The sequence below is a fragment of the Zophobas morio genome, unplaced genomic scaffold (assembly GCF_036711695.1).
Source record: "Zophobas morio isolate AGI-343-1 ecotype UQ-CSIRO unplaced genomic scaffold, CSIRO_AGI_Zmor_V1 ptg000006l, whole genome shotgun sequence".
Lineage (NCBI taxonomy): Eukaryota > Metazoa > Arthropoda > Insecta > Coleoptera > Tenebrionidae > Zophobas > Zophobas morio.
The window spans coordinates 6,240,108-6,259,573 of record NW_026972111.1 but is presented as its reverse complement, the minus strand read 5'-3'; the positions used below and the strand labels follow the sequence as shown (position 1 = coordinate 6,259,573).

Sequence of the window (19,466 nt, the reverse complement as noted above, 5' to 3'; positions counted from 1 at the left end):
TACTCAATTTTCCGACATTTCGACTTTTCGATTTCTCAGGTTTTGGATTTCCGACTTTTTGATTTCTGGATTTTTTGACTTCTCCATTTCTGGACTTTTGATTTTTCAATTTTTCGATTTTTTTATTCTTCGTTCTTTTTTTTTCACCTTCTCAATTTTTCGATTCCTCAACTTCGATTTTTCGGTTTCTTAACCTTTCAACTTTTCGAATATCTGATTTATTGATAATTTCGATTTTTGGGTTTTCGACTTTTCAGTTTCTCTCGATTTTTGAGCCTCCCATTTTTCAATTTTTCAATTTTTTAATTTTTTATTACTCAACTGAAATTTTTCAATGTTTGCATTTTTTCATTTTTTGTTAAATTTTTGAATTTTTCGATTTTTCGACTTTGATATTTTGAATGTTCGATTTTTCAAATTTTTGATTTCTCGATTTTTAACTTTTCGCTTTTCGGAGTTTCGATATTTGAACTTTTCGGTTTTTTGAATTTCCCTTCTTTCGATTTGTCGATTTTTCGACGCATGGATCTTTCAAATGTTTGATGTATCGACTTTTCGATTTTCTTCAATTTTCCGAATTTTCCACTTTTCGAATTTTTCATTTTTCAATTTTTCAACTTTTCGGTTTCTTAACCTTTCAACTTTTCGAATATCTGATTTCTTGATAATTTCGATTTTTGGGTTTTCGACTTTTCAGTTTCTCTCGATTTTTGATCCTCCCATATTTCAAGTTTTTTATTGTTGAATTTTTCGATTTTTCAATTTTCAGATTTTTCATTTTTTTGGAATTTTCGATTTTTCAAGTTTTCGACTTCTGTATTTTCCGACTCCCCGAATTTTTTTTTTTTCGATTTATAGACTTCTCGATTTTTCGATTTTTTTGACCTCAATTTTCCAATTTTTGGATTTTTCAATTTTTCGACTTTTCGATTGCACAATTTTTGGAGTCTTCCCACTATTCGATTTTTCGACTTCCCTAATTTTGACTTCCCAATTTTTTAACTTTTCAATTTCTGGATTTTTCTACTTTCCGATTTTTCAATTTTTCGATTTTTAGTCTTCGTTCTTTCGACTTCTCGACTTTCGATTTTTTTAATTTTTTTAATATTTCGCCGTCTCAATTTTTCGATTTCTCCTTGAATTTTTTGATTTTTTGAATTTTTGATTCCATATTTTTTGAATTTTTCGATTTTTCCACTACGATATTTCCACTCTTCGACTTCGAGACTTTTCGATTGATTTTTCAAATTTTCGATTTTTGGATTTTTCGACTTCCCGACTTTTCTATTTCTCGATTTTTTAATTGTTGGACTTTTCCGATTCTTCAACTCTTCGATTCCTCGATTTTTGGATTTTTTTTTGACTTTTCGAAGTATTGATTTTCCAACTTTTCGATTTCTCGATTTTTCAACTTTTGATCGATTCTTCTATTTCCGACTTTTAGAGTTCTCGATTTTTAATTTTTCGAATTTTCGGTTCTTCCATTGATTTTTGGAATTTTGTGACCTATTGAATTCTCGATTTTCCGACTGTTCGAGTTTTCGATTTTCGGATTTTTCGTCTTTTCGATTTTTCGACCTTCAACTTTTCGAATATCTGATTTCCTGATTTTTCAAAATTAGTCTTATCTTAGCAAGGACTAGCCCCGCCCACCCGCCGTTTATTTTCTTGAGGGCATTTTATTTGCCAAAATCAGTTTCATCTTAGCTAGTACTAGCCCCGCCCACCCACCCCCTATTTTCTTAGAGGGTATCTCATTTGCCAGAATCAGTTTTATCTTAGCAAGTACTAGCCCCGCCCACCCACCACCTATTTTCTCAAAGGATTATGTCATTTGCCAAAATCAATGTTATCTTAGCAGGTACTAGACCCGCCCACCCGCCCTCTATTTTCTTAGAAGATATGACATTTGCCAAAATCAGTTTTATCATAGCAAGTACTAGCCCCGCCCACCCACCCCCTATTTTCCCCGAGGATTGTCATTTGCCAAAGTCAGTCTTACCTTAGCAAATACTAGCATTTTGACTTTTAAGACAATAGCGGGCGGGTGGGCGGGGCTAGTACTTGCTAGGATAAGACTTATTTTGGCAAATAACATATCCTCTGAGAAAATAGGGGGTGGGTGGGCGGGGCTCTAGTGCTTGCTAATATAAGACTTATTTTGGCAGATGACATCCTCTGAAAAATAGGGGGTGGGTGGGAGGGGATTAGTACTTGCTAAGATAAGACTTATTTTGGCAGATGACATCCTATGAGAAAATAGGGGGTGGGTGGGCGGGGCTAGTACTTGCTAAGATAAGACTTATTTTGGCAGATGACATCCTATGAGAAAATACGGGGTGGGTGGGCGGGGCAAGTACTTGCTAAAAGAAAACTTATTTTGGCAGATGACATATTCTCTGAGAAAATAGGGGGTGGGTGGGCGGGACTAGTACTTAGCTGAAATAATACTGATTTTGCTTCGATTAATCTTGACGTCACCTCAAAATTTTGCCGAATAAATCCTATCTAAAATGTGCAAAATATTATCAGTCTATACTTGTAATTTATCAACGTATTATTCATATATTTTTAGATTTGTCCCCTATTTTCTGAGTGTATGTCATTTGCCCAAATTATACTTACTTATCTTAGTAAGGACTAGCCCCGCCCACCCGCCCTCTATTTTCTTAGAGGATATGGCATTTGCCAAAATCAGTTTTAACTTAGCAAGTGCAAGCCCCGCCCGCCCACCCCTTTTTTTTCAAAGGATTATGTTATTTGCCAAAATCAGTTTTTCTTAACAGGTATTAGCCCCACCCTTCCACCTTCTCTTTTCTTAGTGTACATGTCATTTTTATCTTAGCAGGTACTAGCCCCGCCCACCCACCCTTTCTTTTCTTAGAGAGTATCTCATTTGCCAAAATCAGCTTTATCTTAGCAAGTACTAGCCCCGCCCACCCACCCCCTATTTTCTCAAAGGATTATGTCATTTGCCAAAATCATTCTTATCTTAGCAGGTACTAGAGCCTATTTTCTCCAAGGATTGCCATTTGCCAAAATCAGTCTTACCTTAGCAAATACTAGCATTTTGGCAAATGACATACCTTTTAAGACAATCGAGGGCGGGTGGGCGGGGCTAGTACTTGCTAAGATAAGACTTATTTTGGCAGATGACACATCCTCTGAGAAAATAGAGGGTGGGTGGGCGGGGCTAGTACTTGCTAAGATAAAACTTATTTTGGCAGATGACATATCCTCTGAGAAAATAGAGGGTGGGTGGGCGGGGCTAGTACTTGCTAAGATAAAACTTATTTTGGCAGATGACATATCCTCTGAGAAAATAGGGGGTGGGTGGGCGTTACTAGTACTTGCTAAGATAAGACTTATTTTGGCAGATGACATATCCTTTGAAAGTTGAAACAACTGAGAAACCGAAATAGGTCAAAATCGAAAAATCGAAAAGTTAAAAATTAAACAGTTTATAAATTGAGAAACTGACAATCGATCGAAAAATACAAATCTCGATAACTCAAGAAATGAAAAAACTTAAAAATTCGAAAAATTGAAAAATTGAGACATTGAAAGATCAAAAGAACAAGAAATCGAAAAGTGATGAAGTCGAAAAATCGAAAAATAGAGAAATCGACAAACAAAAAGTTAAAAGTTGAAAAATTGGAAAAGCGGAAAAATCAAAAAACGAAAAAATGGAAAACTGGAAAAACTGAGAAACCGAAATAGGCCAAAATAAAAAATTGAAAAATTGAAAAACAGAACACCTAAAACCAGGAAGTCGAAAAATACAAAGATTAAGAGATATTGAAAAATTAAAATTTCAAAAGATTGAAAAACCTAAAATTTAAAAATCCAAAAAATAGAAAAGCCGAAGAATTGAAATATTGAAAAATCCTAAAACTGAAAATTCTAAAAACTGAAAAATCGAAAAATCAAAAAAGTCAAGTTAAAAAATAGAAACCTTAAAAAACCGAAAAATTGGAAAATCAAAAACCTGAAAAATTAAAAAAATTAAAGAATTAAAGAACAGAAAAATCGAAACAATCGAAGGTCAAGAATTGGGAAAATCAAAACATCGATTAATTGAAATAATCTATAAATTGAGAGTTTATAAGTCTAATTTGAAAAATTAAAAAATCGAAAATTTGACAAAATGACAATTGAAAAACAGAAAACCTAAAACCGGGAAGTCGAAAAATCAAAAGATTAAGAAATCGAAACATTTGAAAAATTCGAAAACTTGAAAAATTGAAATATCGAAGAACTGAAATGAAAAATCGAGAAATCGAAAAATATAAAATTTTAAAAATTAAAAAATCTAAAATTTAAAAAGAAAAATCGAGATAAGACTTATTTTGGCAGATGACATATCCTTTGAAAAAATAGGGGGTGGGTGGGCGGTACTAGTACTCGGATTTTGCGTCGATTAATCTTGTAAAAACTTGTTAAATTTAAAAGGTGTTAAATTGCAAATTTCCATAGTAAAGAGTTAAATTCCTAAATCTGATTGGGTGTTTATTTTTTATGTTTCATTCTACTTCAGGAGCGAGGGAAGTTCTGTTGAAACAACTTTCGACCAATTTGAATATTACAATATATTGTAATTATTATTTATTATTTAGAGAACTGTGACCAAAAATAAACAGAACAGATTTATTTTCTAGGAGAAAAGACCTTCATTTAAAGTTGTTTATAAGGAACTTTCCTCGTCCCTAGAGCACAATCAGTTAAACAAAACCAGTTTAATAAATATATGTATAATAACAAACCACACGTTTGGCGCATATTCTCTTACACATTTTAAATAGAAATTGCTTAGCAAACTTTCGAGGTGACATCATAAACATTTGGGTGGGAATGGATAGACAAATTTCGGTTGGCGATCAATTTATCAGATTGACTATGATTCCATAGCATGTGTTCGATTTTGCTCATTTCAGAAACTTTTACATTAAATTTTCAGCCGGCGTCAAGTTTATGGAGGGGATAAAAACGATAAATTGTGTTCAGCGAATTACAAAAACGTTAATTAAAGTGGTTAAGTGATAAATTTTCAAAATTTCTTGTACAATTTTAATTTTTTTTTTTTCGAAAATCTAGACTTTCTGGGTAAAAAGTAAAGGCGGATTAATAAACCACAAATATATTATATGGATCTTATCAAAATTCCAAACAGTTCTAAGATAATTTTAAAATTTCAAATAAAATTTAATGAACAATTTTTTTTTACACAATATTTTATTTAAAAAATTTCAAAGTAAACTCTCCGGCATTTTCGTACTCAAGAGTTTGTGAAACATCGAAAAATCACGTACCAGAAAAAAGTTTGTGCGCAAATTTAAAATTTCAAATATTGTCAAGGATCCAACTTAAATCTCGTCCTCTTTCCATGATTTATAAATGATCTTCGAGTAGATTTTTATAGCCGGCACGATGACAGATATTACGAGCATAAGACACCAATTTCTCCGTCAATTTTCTAAATTTGTTATCTATTTTCCTGTAATTGCTACCGGATTGTAAACACTATTTGTTATTCTTGTGAAGTCCACACACTCTTATGTCACTTTTAACAACCTTGAGGTTATTGCGAAGACATCAAATTTCAAAACGAATAATTATGACGCACATGAGTGACACAGTGGTCAATTCGTATTCGTTTTCCCTCCTCGTGCGGTTATTAATTGCGATTTGTTATCAACCCAACTTTCATTTCACTCGCCGCATTTTCTTCATTTTCGAAAACTTTTCCTTTTCCACACACGACGGTTGTGCAAACACGTTTCAAAAGCAGGTATTCTCTACAACTTCACCTAACCGCAACCTGAACAAGGACAAGCACTTTCACCTATTCAGGGAACGAATTTTAATTTAAAACAAAGCGATGTCTGAATTTCGAAGAAGCCCTCCTCGAGTGGCGCAAAAATCCAAAGAATTCGACTTTTCACGAATTTTCTCGCCTTCGTTATGCAACAAAGAAATTTACGACGTTCACAGATTGCCAATATAAACACGCCTGATGGAAAAATGTTATCGTATTTTGGAAAGATTCGGTATCATTACGCGAAAAATTGGATTCTCGCTTTATTTTTAGCAAAATTCGGAACTCGGGGGGCGATTAGTAAAAGTATTTAATTATCGCGATGATAAGGTTCGGGGCATTATTGCAATACTTTGCCGAATTCTGCGCTCAAAATTGCAACTTTCAGACGAGTTTGCTTTTAATGACCGTTTAAGAAGATACGGCGAGGATAACAACCGAGCTATTAATGATTTATGAGGGCTTTCTACGGCTTGAGGAATTACGTTTGGGTTGCAAAATGAGAAAATAAAAGCGTTGTTTACCAACATTACGGTAAATAATAGACACAAAAATGTAAACGTTATCAACGAGTGCGGTAATGATAACGATTTTTCACGGGCATTTTCGGTCTATTATCCAAAATTGTGAAGTTTAATCTCGCTGATAGTCACTTTAATTTTCGTCAAACGCAATTATTACAACCTTTGACATTTCACAAAATATCGCAAAATTGTTTTCGAAAAATAAACCGAGGTTTGCTCGAAAATAATAAATATTTGTCGCCCGAAGCGGGTTTGTGTAAATATTGTGAGTACATTACCCAATTAAAAAAACTGAATGAAATGGAAAAGATGATTTTATAGATTTATTTTAACAAACGAATTTTAACGAGGAGCGGAATTATCAAAGTGACAATAGTGGGTGTATGATTTTTTAAATAACGTAAGTCGTCTCTTGGAGCATACAACCATAGATTAATATAGATAAAATATCCAAAAACTCAGAACCCAAAAAGTCGAAAAATTGAACAATAGAAAAATCCAAAAAAAGTGTAGTCGAAAAATTGAAACCTTAAAAAATTGAAAAATTGAAAAATCAAAAACCTGCAAAATCGTAAGGTCGAAAAATTGAATTATAAGTAAACTGAAAAATCCCAAAACTAAAATGTCCAAAAACTGAGAAATAAAAAAATTGAAAAATTGAGAAATCGAAAAATCGAAACCTTTAAAAATCGAAAAACTGAGAAATCGAAAAATCAAAAGATCAAGAAATCGTGGAGTCGAAAAGTCGAACAATTGAGAAACCGAAATAGGTCAAAATCGAAAAATCGAAAAGTTAAAAATTGAGCAATTTATAAATTGAGAAACTGACAATCAAAAGATCGAAAAATACAAATCTCGATAACTCAAGAAATGAAAAAACTTAAAAATTTGAAAAATTGAGACATTGAAAGATCAAAAGAACAAGAAATCGAAAAGTGATGAAGTCGAAAAATCGAAAAACAGAGAGAGAAATCGACAAACAAAAAGTTACAAGTTGAAAAATTGGAAAAGCGGAAAAATCAAAAACCGAAAAAATGGAAAACTGGAAAAACTGAGAAACCGAAATAGGCCAAAATAAAAAATTGAACAAATGTTAAATCGAAAACCTTAACAATCAAATCTCGATTAATCGTGAATGAAAAATTAACAAATCGAAAGATTAAGAAATATTGAAAAATTAAAATATCAAAAGATTGAAAAACCTAAAATTTAAAAATCCAAAAACTGAAAAATCAAAAAATCAAAAAAGTGAAGTCGAAAAATAGAAACCTTAAAAAATCGAAAAATTGACAAATCAAAAACCTGAAAAATCAAAAAATTACAGAATTGAAAAACAGGAAAATCGAAACACTCGAAGGTCAAAAATTGGGAAAATCAAAACATCGATTAATTGAAAAATCGAAAAATTGAGAGTTTATCAAAGTCAAATTTGAAAAACTAAAAAATCGAAAATTTGACAAAATGACAATTGAAAAACAGAAAATCTAAAACCAGGAAGTCGAAAACTTGAAAAATTGAAGTATCGAAGAACTGAAATGAAAAATCGAGAAATCGAAAAATCTAAAATTTTAAAAATTAAAAAATCTAAAATTTAAAAACCGAAAAATTGAAAAATCAAAGAAGTAAAAAAATCAACACATTGAAAAATCCCGAAACTGAGATTTCGACAAACTGAAAAATTAAAGAAAAACTAAAAATTGGAAACTAAATCGGGAAGTCAAAACATTGAAAAATCGAGATAAGACTTATTTTGGTAGATGACATATCCTTTGAAAAAATAGGGGGTGGGTGGGCGGGACTAGTACTTGGTTGAAATAATGCTGATTTTGCGTCGATTAATCTTGTAAAAACTTGTTAAATTTAAAATGTGTTAAATTGCAAATTTTCAAAGTAACGAGTTAAATTCCTAAAACTGATTGGGTGTTTATTTTTTGTTTCATTCTACTTCAAGAACGAGGGAAGTTCTGTTGAAAAAAAGAAAAATCGAAGAAGTAAAAAAATCAACATATCGAAAAATCCAGGAGTCAAAAATCGAAAAGTCGAAGAATCGAAATATTGAAAAATCTCAAAACTGAGATATCGAAAAACTGAAAAATGAAAGAAAAACCAAAAAGGGGAAACTAAATCAGGAAATCGAACCATTGAAAAATCGAAAAATTGAAAGATTAAGCAATCGAAAAATTGAAAAATCGAAAAAGTAAAAAAATCGACACATCGAAAACTCCAGAAGCCAAAAATCGAAAAGTCGGAGAATCAAAATATTGAAAAATCCCAAAACTGAAATATCGAAAAACTGAAAAATGGAAAACCTGAAAAATCCGAAAACTGAAATTTCCAAAAACTGAGAACCCAAAAAGTCGAAAAATTGAGCAATAGAAAAATCCAAAAAGTGAAGTCGAAAAATTGAAACCTTCAAAAAATAAAAAATCAAAAACCTGAAAAATCGAAAAATTAAAGAATTGAAGAACAGGAATATCGAAACCCTCGAAAGTCAAGAAATGGGAAAATGAAAACATCGATTAATTGAAAAATCGAAAAATTGAGAGTTTATAAAAGTCAAATTTGAAAAATTAAAAAATCGAAAATTTGACAAAATGACAACTGAAAAACAGAAAATCTAAAACCGGGAAGTCGAAAAATCAAAAGATCGAAGAACTGAAATGAAAAATCGAGAAATCGAAAAATCTAAAATTTTAAAAATTAAAAAATCTAAAATTTAAAAACCGAAAAATTGAAAAATTGAAGAAGTAAAAAAATCAACACATTGAAAAATCCAGGAGTCAAAAATCGAAAAGTCGAAGGATCGAAATATTAAAAATTCCAAAATTGAGATATCGAAAAACTGAAATATGAAAGAAAAACTAAAAATGGGGAACTAAATCGGGAAATCAAAACATTGAAAAATCGAGATAAGACTTATTTTGGCAGATGACATCCTTTGAAAAAATAGGGGGTGGGTGGGCGGGACTAGTACTTGATTGAAATAATGCGGATTTTGCGTCGATTAATCTTGTAAAAACTTGTTAAATTTAAAAGGTGTTAAATTGCAAATTTTCAAAGTAACGAGTTAAATTCCTAAAACTGATTGGGTGTTTATTTTTTATGTTTCATTCTACTTCAAGAACGAGGGAAGTTCTGTTGAAAAAAAGAAAAATCGAAGAAGTAAAAAAATCCACACATGAAAAATCCAGGAGTCAAAAATCGAAAAGTCGAAGAATCAAAATATTGAAAAATCCCAAAACTGAAATATCGAAAAACTGAAAAATGGAAAACCTGAAAACTCCGAAAACTGAAATTTCCAAAAACTGAGAACCTAAAAAGTCGAAAAATTGAGCAATAGAAAAATCCAAAAAGTGAAGTCGAAAAATTGAAACCTTAAAAAAATAAAAAATCAAAAACCTGAAAAATCGAAAAATTAAAGAATTGAAGAACAGGAAAATCGAAACACTCGAAGGTCAAGAATCAGGAAAATCAAAACATCGATTAAATGAAAAATCGAAAAATTGAGAGTATGAAAGTCAAATTTGAAAAATTAAAAAATCGAAAATTTGACAAAATGACAATTGAAAAACAGAAAATCTAAAACCGGGAAGTCGAAAAATCAAAAGGTTAAGAAATCGAAACATTTGAAAAATTCGAACACTTGAAAAATTGAAATATCGAAGAACTGAAATGAAAAATCGAGAAATAGAAAAATCAAAAATTTTAAAAATTAAAAAATGTAAAATTTAAAAATCGAAAAATCGAAGAAGTAAAAAAATCATCACATCGAAAAATCCAGGAGTCAAAAATCGAAAAGTCGAAGAATCGAAATATCGAAAAATCCCAAAACTGAGATATCTAAAAACTGAAAAATGAAAGAAAAACTAAAAATGGGAAACTAAATCGGAAAATCAAAACATTGAAAAATCAAAAAATTTAAAACGACAATTGTAAACAGGAAATCTAAAACCGGGAAGTCGAAAAATTGAAAGATTAAGCAATCGAAAAATTGAGAAATCGAAAAAGTAAAAAAATCGACACATCGAAAACTGCAGAAGCCAAAAATCGAGAAGTTGAAGAATCAAAATATTGAAATATCCCAAAACTGAAATATCGAAAAACTGAAAAATGAAAGAAAAACTGAAAAATGGAAAACCTGAAATATCCAAAAACTGAGAACCTAAAAAGTCGAAAAATTGAGCAATAGAAAAATCCAAAAAGTGAAGTCGAAAAATTGAAACCTTAAAAAAATAAAAAATCAAAAACCTGAAAAATCGAAAAATTAAAGAATTGAAGAACAGGAATATCGAAACCCTCGAAAGTCAAGAAATGGGAAAATGAAAACATCGATTAATTGAAAAATCGAAAATTTGACAAAATGTCAAATTTGAAAAATTGAAAAATCGAAAATTTGAAATAACGACAATTGAAAAACAGAAAATCTAAAACCGGGAAGTCGAAAAATCAAAAGGTTAAGAAATCGAAACATTTGACAAAATTCGAACACTTGAAAAATTGAAATATCGAAGAACTGAAATGAAAAATCGAGAAATAGAAAAATTTAAAATTTTAAAAATTAAAAAATCTAAAATTTAAAAATCGAAAAATCGAAGAAGTAAAAAAATCGACACATCGAAAAATCCAGGAGTCAAAAATCGAAAAGTCGAAGAATCGAAATATTGAAAAATCCCAAAACTGGGATATCGAAAAACTGAAAAATGAAAGAAAAACTAAAAATGGGAAACTAAATCGGAAAATCAAAACATTGAAAAATCGAAAAAATTTAAAACTACAATTGAAAACAGAAAATCTAAAACCGAGAAGTCGAAAAATCGAAAAAGTAAAAATATCGAAACATTGAAAACTCCAGAAGGCAAACATAGAAAAGTTGAAGAAGCAAAATATTGAAAAATCCGAAAACTGAAATATCCAAAAACTGAGAACCTAAAAAGTTTTGAAAAATCGAAAAATTAAAGAATTGAAGAATAGGAATATCGAAACCCTCGAAAGTCAAGAAATGGGAAAATGAAAACATCGATTAATTGAAAAATCGAAAAATTGGCAGTTTATAAATGTAAAATTTGAAAAATTGAAAAATCGAAAATTTGAAAAAACGACAATTGAAAAACAGAAAATCTAAAACCGGGAAGTCGAAAAATCGAAAGATTAAGAAATCGAAAAATTTAAAATTTCAAATATTGAAAAATTAAAATACCAAAAAAATGAGAAATCTAAAATCTAAAAATCGAAATAGTAAAAAGTCGACACATCGAAAAATCCAGTAGGCAAAAATTGAAAAGTCGAAGAACAGAAATATTGAAAAATCCCAAAACTGAATATCGAAAAACTGAAAAATGGAAGAAAAACTGACGAATCGAAAAACTGAAAAACCCCAAAACTGAAATATCCAAAAACTGAGAATCTAAAGAATGGAAAAATTGAGAAATCGAAAAATCAGAAAAGTGAAGTCGAAATATAGAAACCTTAAAAAAATCGAAAAATTGAAAAATCAAAAACTTGCAAAATCGTAAGATCGAAAAATTGAATAATAAGTAAACTGAAAAACTGAGAAATCGAAAAATCAAAAAAGTGAATTTGAAAAACCGAAACCTTAAAAAATTGAAAAATTGAAAAACCAAAAAATCTGAAAAATCAATTAAATGAAAAATCGACAAATAAAGAGTTTATAAAAGTTAAAAATTGAAAAATCGAAATATTTAAAAATCGTAAAATTGAAGAGAAAAACTGAAAACCGAGAATCTGAAAAATTGAGAAATTGTAAAATCCAAAAATTGAAAAATAAATAGCAGTAAACTGAGAGTCCCCAAACTAAAATTTCGAAAAACTGAGAATTCGAAAGTTGAAACAGCAGCTCTTGTCTGTAGATCAAACAAGTTCTCAGACGACGAACTGTAAGCAGCTTGTAATATTCTGGTAAATCTAGTGTCAGTTTGTCGAAAATAAAACACGTCGTTAAAAATATTACGACATTTTTTCTAGTTAATTTTATTCCTAGTTAGAAACAAACACTGTTGCCAACATAAGTCGAGGAGTCCTCAATCGTCATTTAATTTAAACTATGACGCTTCTCTATGTTCTCTGATACAACTTGTGTTGTGCTGGGTTGCCTATAATCTCGTAAATTGTTCACAAGTGAGATAAAGTCAAATTGTGCTGCTGATTCTAAAACCACATTTTGAAATCAGATACGCAACTAACAAAACCATGGCAACATCGCCAGGATGTTGCATCAAATTTCCTCAGACACCCAAGAAGTTTTCAAGATCTTTTACTAAAACCGACTGCTTAATTTATAAATACAACAAAAATTTACAAATACACTATGATTACATATATTTTCATAAAAATGTCGAATGTGACAACAATGTCGCCTTACACCTATAATTAACTTAAGTAAACATAGTAGTTGTACTTGACATGCGATTTATACACACAATGCAACTTAGCCTTACGGAAGTAAGGAATGGTACCCAAACAACTCAAAACCCAGGAATGGGACTAGCACCTGCCCATGGCCGCGTAGGTACCAGGACTTTGACCTCCGGTTTACGATGGTTAGAAACGGTAAAACATGAAAATCCGACTCCTCAACCATTTTGTTCAAATGAAACCAGCGTCGAAAATCACGGCTGCCCTAAACCGCGTTCCCAAACTTTGTTCGAAGCTCCGCAACAGACTCGCAACATCAACTAGTAACTTTCCATAAAGGCGAAGTGTTTAAGTATGTAATTTAAAATCAATAGTTTTAATTGAAAAGGCGGCGAACAAACGCGCTCAAAGCTCCAACGCTAGAAAAACTTTAGCAAATTAAAATGAAAACTGCAAAATAATATTACTAGGTCGCTGAGTACACAATGGAGATGGCAGTTGTCATTAACACGTGGCTGGGTGACTTGAATGATCGTTTAGGAAAACGTTCGTAAATGGAAGCTGATTTAATGAACGCACGGATTGGGAAAACCACAAATTACCGTTTCCGAGAATTTGTGATGGGCTTCCCAGAAGATCAAGAAGCTCGCACACGGTATTACCAGTATATTTTTCTCTAAGTTGGGTATTTTACGATTTTCCCACTAGCTGGTGTGTGTTTCTTAACAGCTTGTGCGATACGTATGATATATGTCCTTGCCTAACCCTTGTTTATAAATTTTATGACTTTTTGATGGACATTAATAACATACAGATTTTACAAGAGATACCAGACATGTGGAAACCGCACATAATGAATTCTACGCCCGTTCTTATCTGAATTACAAAAAAGGAGATTAAAAAATCTAGAGTTGCGAACATTTAGAGCGTAAAAACCAAGATTTAACAAATTAGGATAATATTGTGCGAAATTCAGGAATACAGCGAGCGTAGTTAGTTACTAGAAGCGACGGAAGCTCGCGACCCAATTACCGATATTTACATGATAAATATATGCATGAATTTAAATGCCGCCCAGTTTTCAATCCTGAAGTAAATCAAGACCGCTTCCTCACAAAGTTCCACACAGTAACGGTATTTGCGACACCACCTCGCCTCTCGTCTCAAAACAATGAAACATTTCCGACCGTCTTTTCCCCAAATTCCACGCCAAACTCGCCAAAATCGTCCACAAGTCGAAATAAAGCAAAGCTCTTCGGATGGCCACCGATTAATTTAAACCGCTTTTTACTTGAGTTTTTCCGAAAATTGTGTCATGAAAATATGGACGTTTTTTTTACAGGCGCCATGACGCCGATTTTTAAAGGTTCATTCCCACGAATGAATGAATGCGGCGCTTTGACTGTGACGCGTGGATTGATCACCACGTGACTATCGTGATTTTAATGATCGTTGGAGAAGATATCGCGGGAATGAGCTCACTGAAAGTAGTTTATAAGACAATTTTTTTTAAACGAACAATCTAACTTTAATCAACACAAATTCGTTTAGAAAATGATCATCATAATTACGGTTGTAATGTTGCATATATGTGTACTGTTCACGTTATTAAGGGCTGATGATGCATTTCGCAAACGGAATATGGAAGCAGTCAAGGTCTACAGAGACACTTTTAGCCGTGACCCCTTGTTAAAATTGACGATACGATTATTATAAATGTATTTAAATTTTAAATTTAAAGAACAATCATTATAGTCTGATTTATGTTTCTCAAATAAAGCTAAAAACTTAAAAAAATAAAAAAGCAAAGTCAAAATTGTGAAAACTTTTGCAAACACTTTGTGAATTCTGGAGGAACTTTGCAATTCTAAAGGTCGATTTATGAAGTTGGCACTGACGTTGCTGTTCGTCGTTGACGTTGGCGTTGTAAGATAAATACGCGGCAAAGGTATGCGTCGTTTATATCATCCGTTGACGTTGACTTTTGCCTTCTTTTCTTTTTACAACAAGAAAGGTAAACATGGTTAAAATGGTAAATTTTTGTAGGAAAGTATCGATTTTGCAATTAGGCTCCGCCCCTCGGCCTGACAACGAATGAAAAATTCATCACAATTGAGATCAAGACGTATGGGTGGGGCTTGTCTTTTTTTTTTTTCTTAATACACATAGCCATCTTTCCACAACAAAAAACTTAAAACATGGTTGAAGTGGTACATTTTTGTAAGGAAATATATAATATGGGCATAAATTTTCCATTTTAAACATGTTTTAAGTTGCATGTTGTGAAAAGAAGTCTACACATATTAAAACAAAAGGGCAAAAAGTAAGCCCGCCCACCCGCCCTATCTCGATTGTAATGATTTTTTTTATTCGTCGTGAACCAAGTGGGACGAAGGTAACTGCAAAATACTTATTTCTTTGCAAGAAATTACATATTTTTGAGTGTTGTGTTGTTCAAAGAATGCTATGCATATTAAGAAACAAAGGCTAAATATAAACCCCGCCCACCCGCCCCATCTCAATTATGATGATTTTTTTTCTTACAAACTTAAAACGCGTTTAAAATGGTAAATTTTTTTGAGAAAATATGGATTTTACAATTAGGCTTCGCCCCTAGGTCTACCGACGAATGAAAACTTCATTAGACATTACTGTATTGATCAGGGCAGGTGTGAGTGGGGCTTAATCTTTGGTTTTAATTTTTTCTTAATCTACATAGTATTCTTTGAATAACACGATACTCAAAAAGATGTCTTACATGATAATTTTTTGTAGAGAAATAATAACGATTTTTCAATAAAATTCCGCTCCTTTGGCTCTCGACGATTAAAATAAATCATCACAATTGGGAGAGGGCGCGTGGGCGGGGCTTATATTTTGCCTTTTTTTTTCTTAATATACATAGCCATCTTTCAACAAGAAGAGACTTAAAACGTGATTAAAGTGGTACATTTCTGTAGGGAAATATGGATTCTACACGTATTAAAACAAAAGGGCAAAACGCAAGCCCGCCCACCCGCCCTATCTCAATTGTGATGATTTGTTTTATTCGTCGTTAACCAAGGGGGCAGAGCTTAACTGCAAAATTCTTATTTCTTTGCAAGGAATTACATGTTTTTGAGTATCTTGTTGTTCAAAGAATACTGTGTATATTCAGAAAAAAAGGCGAAATATAAACCCCGCCCACCCACCCCCCCCTCAATTGTGATGATTCTTTTTATTCTTATAAACTTAAAACGGGTTTAAAATGGTAAATTCTTGTAAGGAACTATGGATTTTGCAATTATGGGCGGAGCAGAAACTTTTCATTTTAAATATGTTTTAAGTTTCATGTTGTGAAAAGAAGTCTACGCATATTAAAACAAAAGGGCAAAAGATAAGCCCACTCACCCGCTTTGTCTCAATTGCGATGATTTTTTTTATTCGTCGTGAACCAAGAGGGCGGAGGTTAACTGCAAAATACTTATTTCTTTGCAAGGAATTACATGTTTTTGAGTATCGTGTTGTTCAAAGAATACTGTGCATATCAAGAAAAAAAAGGGCAAAAGATAAACCCCGCCCACCCACCCCATCTCAATTATTATGATTTTTTTTCTTACAAACTTAAAACGCGTTTAAAATGGTAAATTTTTGTGAGAAAATATGGATTTTACAATTAGGCTTCGCCCCTAGGTCTACCGACGAATGAAAACTTCATTAGACATTACTGTTTTGATCAAGGTAGGTATGAGTGGGGCTTAATCTTTGGTTTTAATTTTTTCTTAATCTACATAGTATTCTTTGAATAACACGATACTCAAAAAGATGTCTTACATGATAATTTTTTGTAGAGAAATAATAACGATTTTGCAATAAAATTCCGCTTCTTTGGCTCTCGACGATTAAAATAAATCATCACAGTTGAGACAGGGCGGGTGGGCGGGGCTTTATATATTGCCTTTTTTCCTAATATACGTAGTTCGTCTTTTCAGAACTAGAAACTTTAAACATGTTTAAAATGGTAAAGTCTTCTAGACAAATATGGATCTTGCAATTAGCTCCGCCCCTCGATCTGACAACGAATGAAACAACCAATCACAATTGTGAACTGAGATCGAGGTGGGTGTGGGTGGGGCCTAATCTTTAGCTTTTTTATTTTGTTTAGATACGTAGTATTTTTCAACAACACGATCCACAAAAACATGTTTTTAATTTCTCGTAGAAAAATAAGGATTTTACAAAAAAAATCATTAGAATTGATATAGGGCGGGCGGGCGGGGCTTATATTTTGCCTTTTTTTTCCTTAATATACATAGCCATCTTTCCACAACAATAAACTTAAAAAATGACTAAAATGGTACATTTTTGTCCGGAAATATTGATTTTGCAATTGGGGCGCAGCAGAAATTTTCCATTTTAAACATGTTTTAAGTTTCATGTTGTGAAAAGAAATCTACACATATTAAAACAAACGGGCAAAAAGTAAGCCCGCCCACCCACCCTATCTCAATTGTGCTGATTTTTTTTATTCGTCGTGAATCAAAGGAGCGGAGCTCAACTGCAAAATACTTATTTCTTTGCAAGGACTTACATGTTTTTGAGTATCGTGTTGTTCAAAGAATACTGTGTGTATTAAGAAAAAAAGGCAAAATATAAACCCCCCCCACCCACCTAATCTCAATTGTGATGATTCTTTTTATGCTTATCAACTTGAAACGCGTTGTTTAAAATGGTAAATTTTTGTAAGGAACTATGGATTTTGTAATTATGAGCGGAGCAGAAACTTTCCATTTTAAACATGCTTTAAGTTTGATGTTGTGAAAAGAAGTCTACACATATTAAAACAAAAGGGAAAAAGGTAAGGAAAAGAACTATGGATTTTGCAAATTAGGCTTCGCCCCTAGGTCTACCGACGAATAAAAACTTCATTAGACATTACTATTTAGATCAGGGCAGGTATGAGTGGGGCTTAATCTTTGGTTTTAATTTTTTCTTAACCTACATAGTATTCTTTGAATACCACGATACTCAAAAAGATGTCTTACATGGTAATTTCTGGTAGAAAAATAATAAGGATTTTGCCATAAAATTCGGCTTTTTTTCTTAATATTCTTTGGACAACACGATACTCAAAAACATGTTTTTAATTCCTTGTAAAGAAACAAGTATTTTGCAATTAAGCTCTGCCCTCTTGGTTTAAGGCGAATAAAAAATATCATTACAATTGAGACAGGGCGGGTGGGCGGGGCTTATATTTTGCCTTTTTTTTTCTTAATATGTGTAGACGTATTTCGACAACAAGAAACATAAAACATGTCTAAAATTGTAAATTTAAATCCTCCACTTTTCCCCTATAACCCCTTTAAATACGACAAAAGAACGTCAAATTTGCTATCAATGGCAACTTGTCAAGGGAGTTTATAAATGCAATTTTCGGCTCTAACGGGAAATTCAACGTCCACAGCAAGTTTATAAATCCCACTTAAGTTTTACAGAACTAATAAGACTCTTTGATTTTAAATTTAAATTAATATGTCGCTACTTGCAAATGAAATTTTTAAAAGTAATTAATACAAAAGTCGACTGTAATTTCTGTAATAAATATCATTCAATTAATTAACTTACACAACGTGCTAGAAACGACGACTTTACACGAACAAACACAAACCCCTTGCTGCTAATCCCCTCATTATCATTTTTAAATCATCAATATGCCGAGTCCGCTTTGACGATACACTTTTGACTCGAGTAACCCTTCTAAAGAAATCGCAACGGTATTAAATCGGTAAAATATTATCCAAATAACGACACACAGGAACAACGTAATAAGGCGAGGCACCATCTTGTTGAAACTAAATCCGTGCGTCGATCACATAGATTATCATTCGAACAGAAAGTAAGTCCGACGTTAGCGACTAAATCGTTTGATATTAATGATTAGACAATTTAATTGAAAACACCAAACTCCCAATTTTAAACTTGTAAATTCAAGCTAACACTATCCCGCGATACAGCATAAGTCATCACGTTACTTAAGGTAATTGTTAAATTGTCACCACTCTAAATAATTAAGAACGTTGTTAATGTTCAACAGTGTTCTCCTTGGGCTCATTAAAAAAATAACCACAAGAAAAACTCGACTATCGCATTTTTTTATTATTTTTCCATCAACTAGCACGCGTTTCGCAACGAAATACATTACCATTGTGTACATTTATCCGATTCAAAATGACTGTGACTTCCTGCCAATGTTAAACATTGAGGATTTTTAATAGAATAGAAAAAAAGTGTATAGAACATTTAAAACGTATGAAAATATCACATTTATACCACTATTCAAACGCTGTTTCATTTGTAGCTTGTCAAACATAGCAATTGCCTCACAGTTCGTGACTGTAAATATAGAAAAAAGCGTAACAAGTGCTGTTCAAAGCTCGCCACTGCATTAATGCACAAAAATGAAATTGAAACGTATCAAGCGTAACGAGCTACTAGGAGCGAGTTAAGCAAAAGCGATTTAATCCAAATCATTTTTCGATCGCTTAAATTAGAAACGTGGCGCTTACTGAGAGAGCGAAGCTCGTGACGCGTCAGAATATAGAATTATACGGAAATCCAGGAATACGGCGAGCGCAGCTAGTAACTGGAAGCGAAGGAAGCGCGCGACGCTTTTTTGTATTATTTAGGTAAATATTTTAGGCGGCGAGTTAGTGGAAGCGAATTAGTTCGCGATCATGTTTACGCATTTTTCACAAGTCTTGGCTTTATTTTCAAGT

The 19,466-nt window shown here is 32.3% G+C and overlaps 1 protein-coding gene across 1 annotated transcript in view; it reads right to left on the bottom strand.

Annotated features, from left to right (window-relative positions):
* The window catches only part of LOC135123437 (uncharacterized), a 69,930-nt gene that overhangs the window by 15,866 nt on the left and 34,598 nt on the right, over positions 1 to 19,466 (bottom strand). The window lies entirely within an intron of this gene.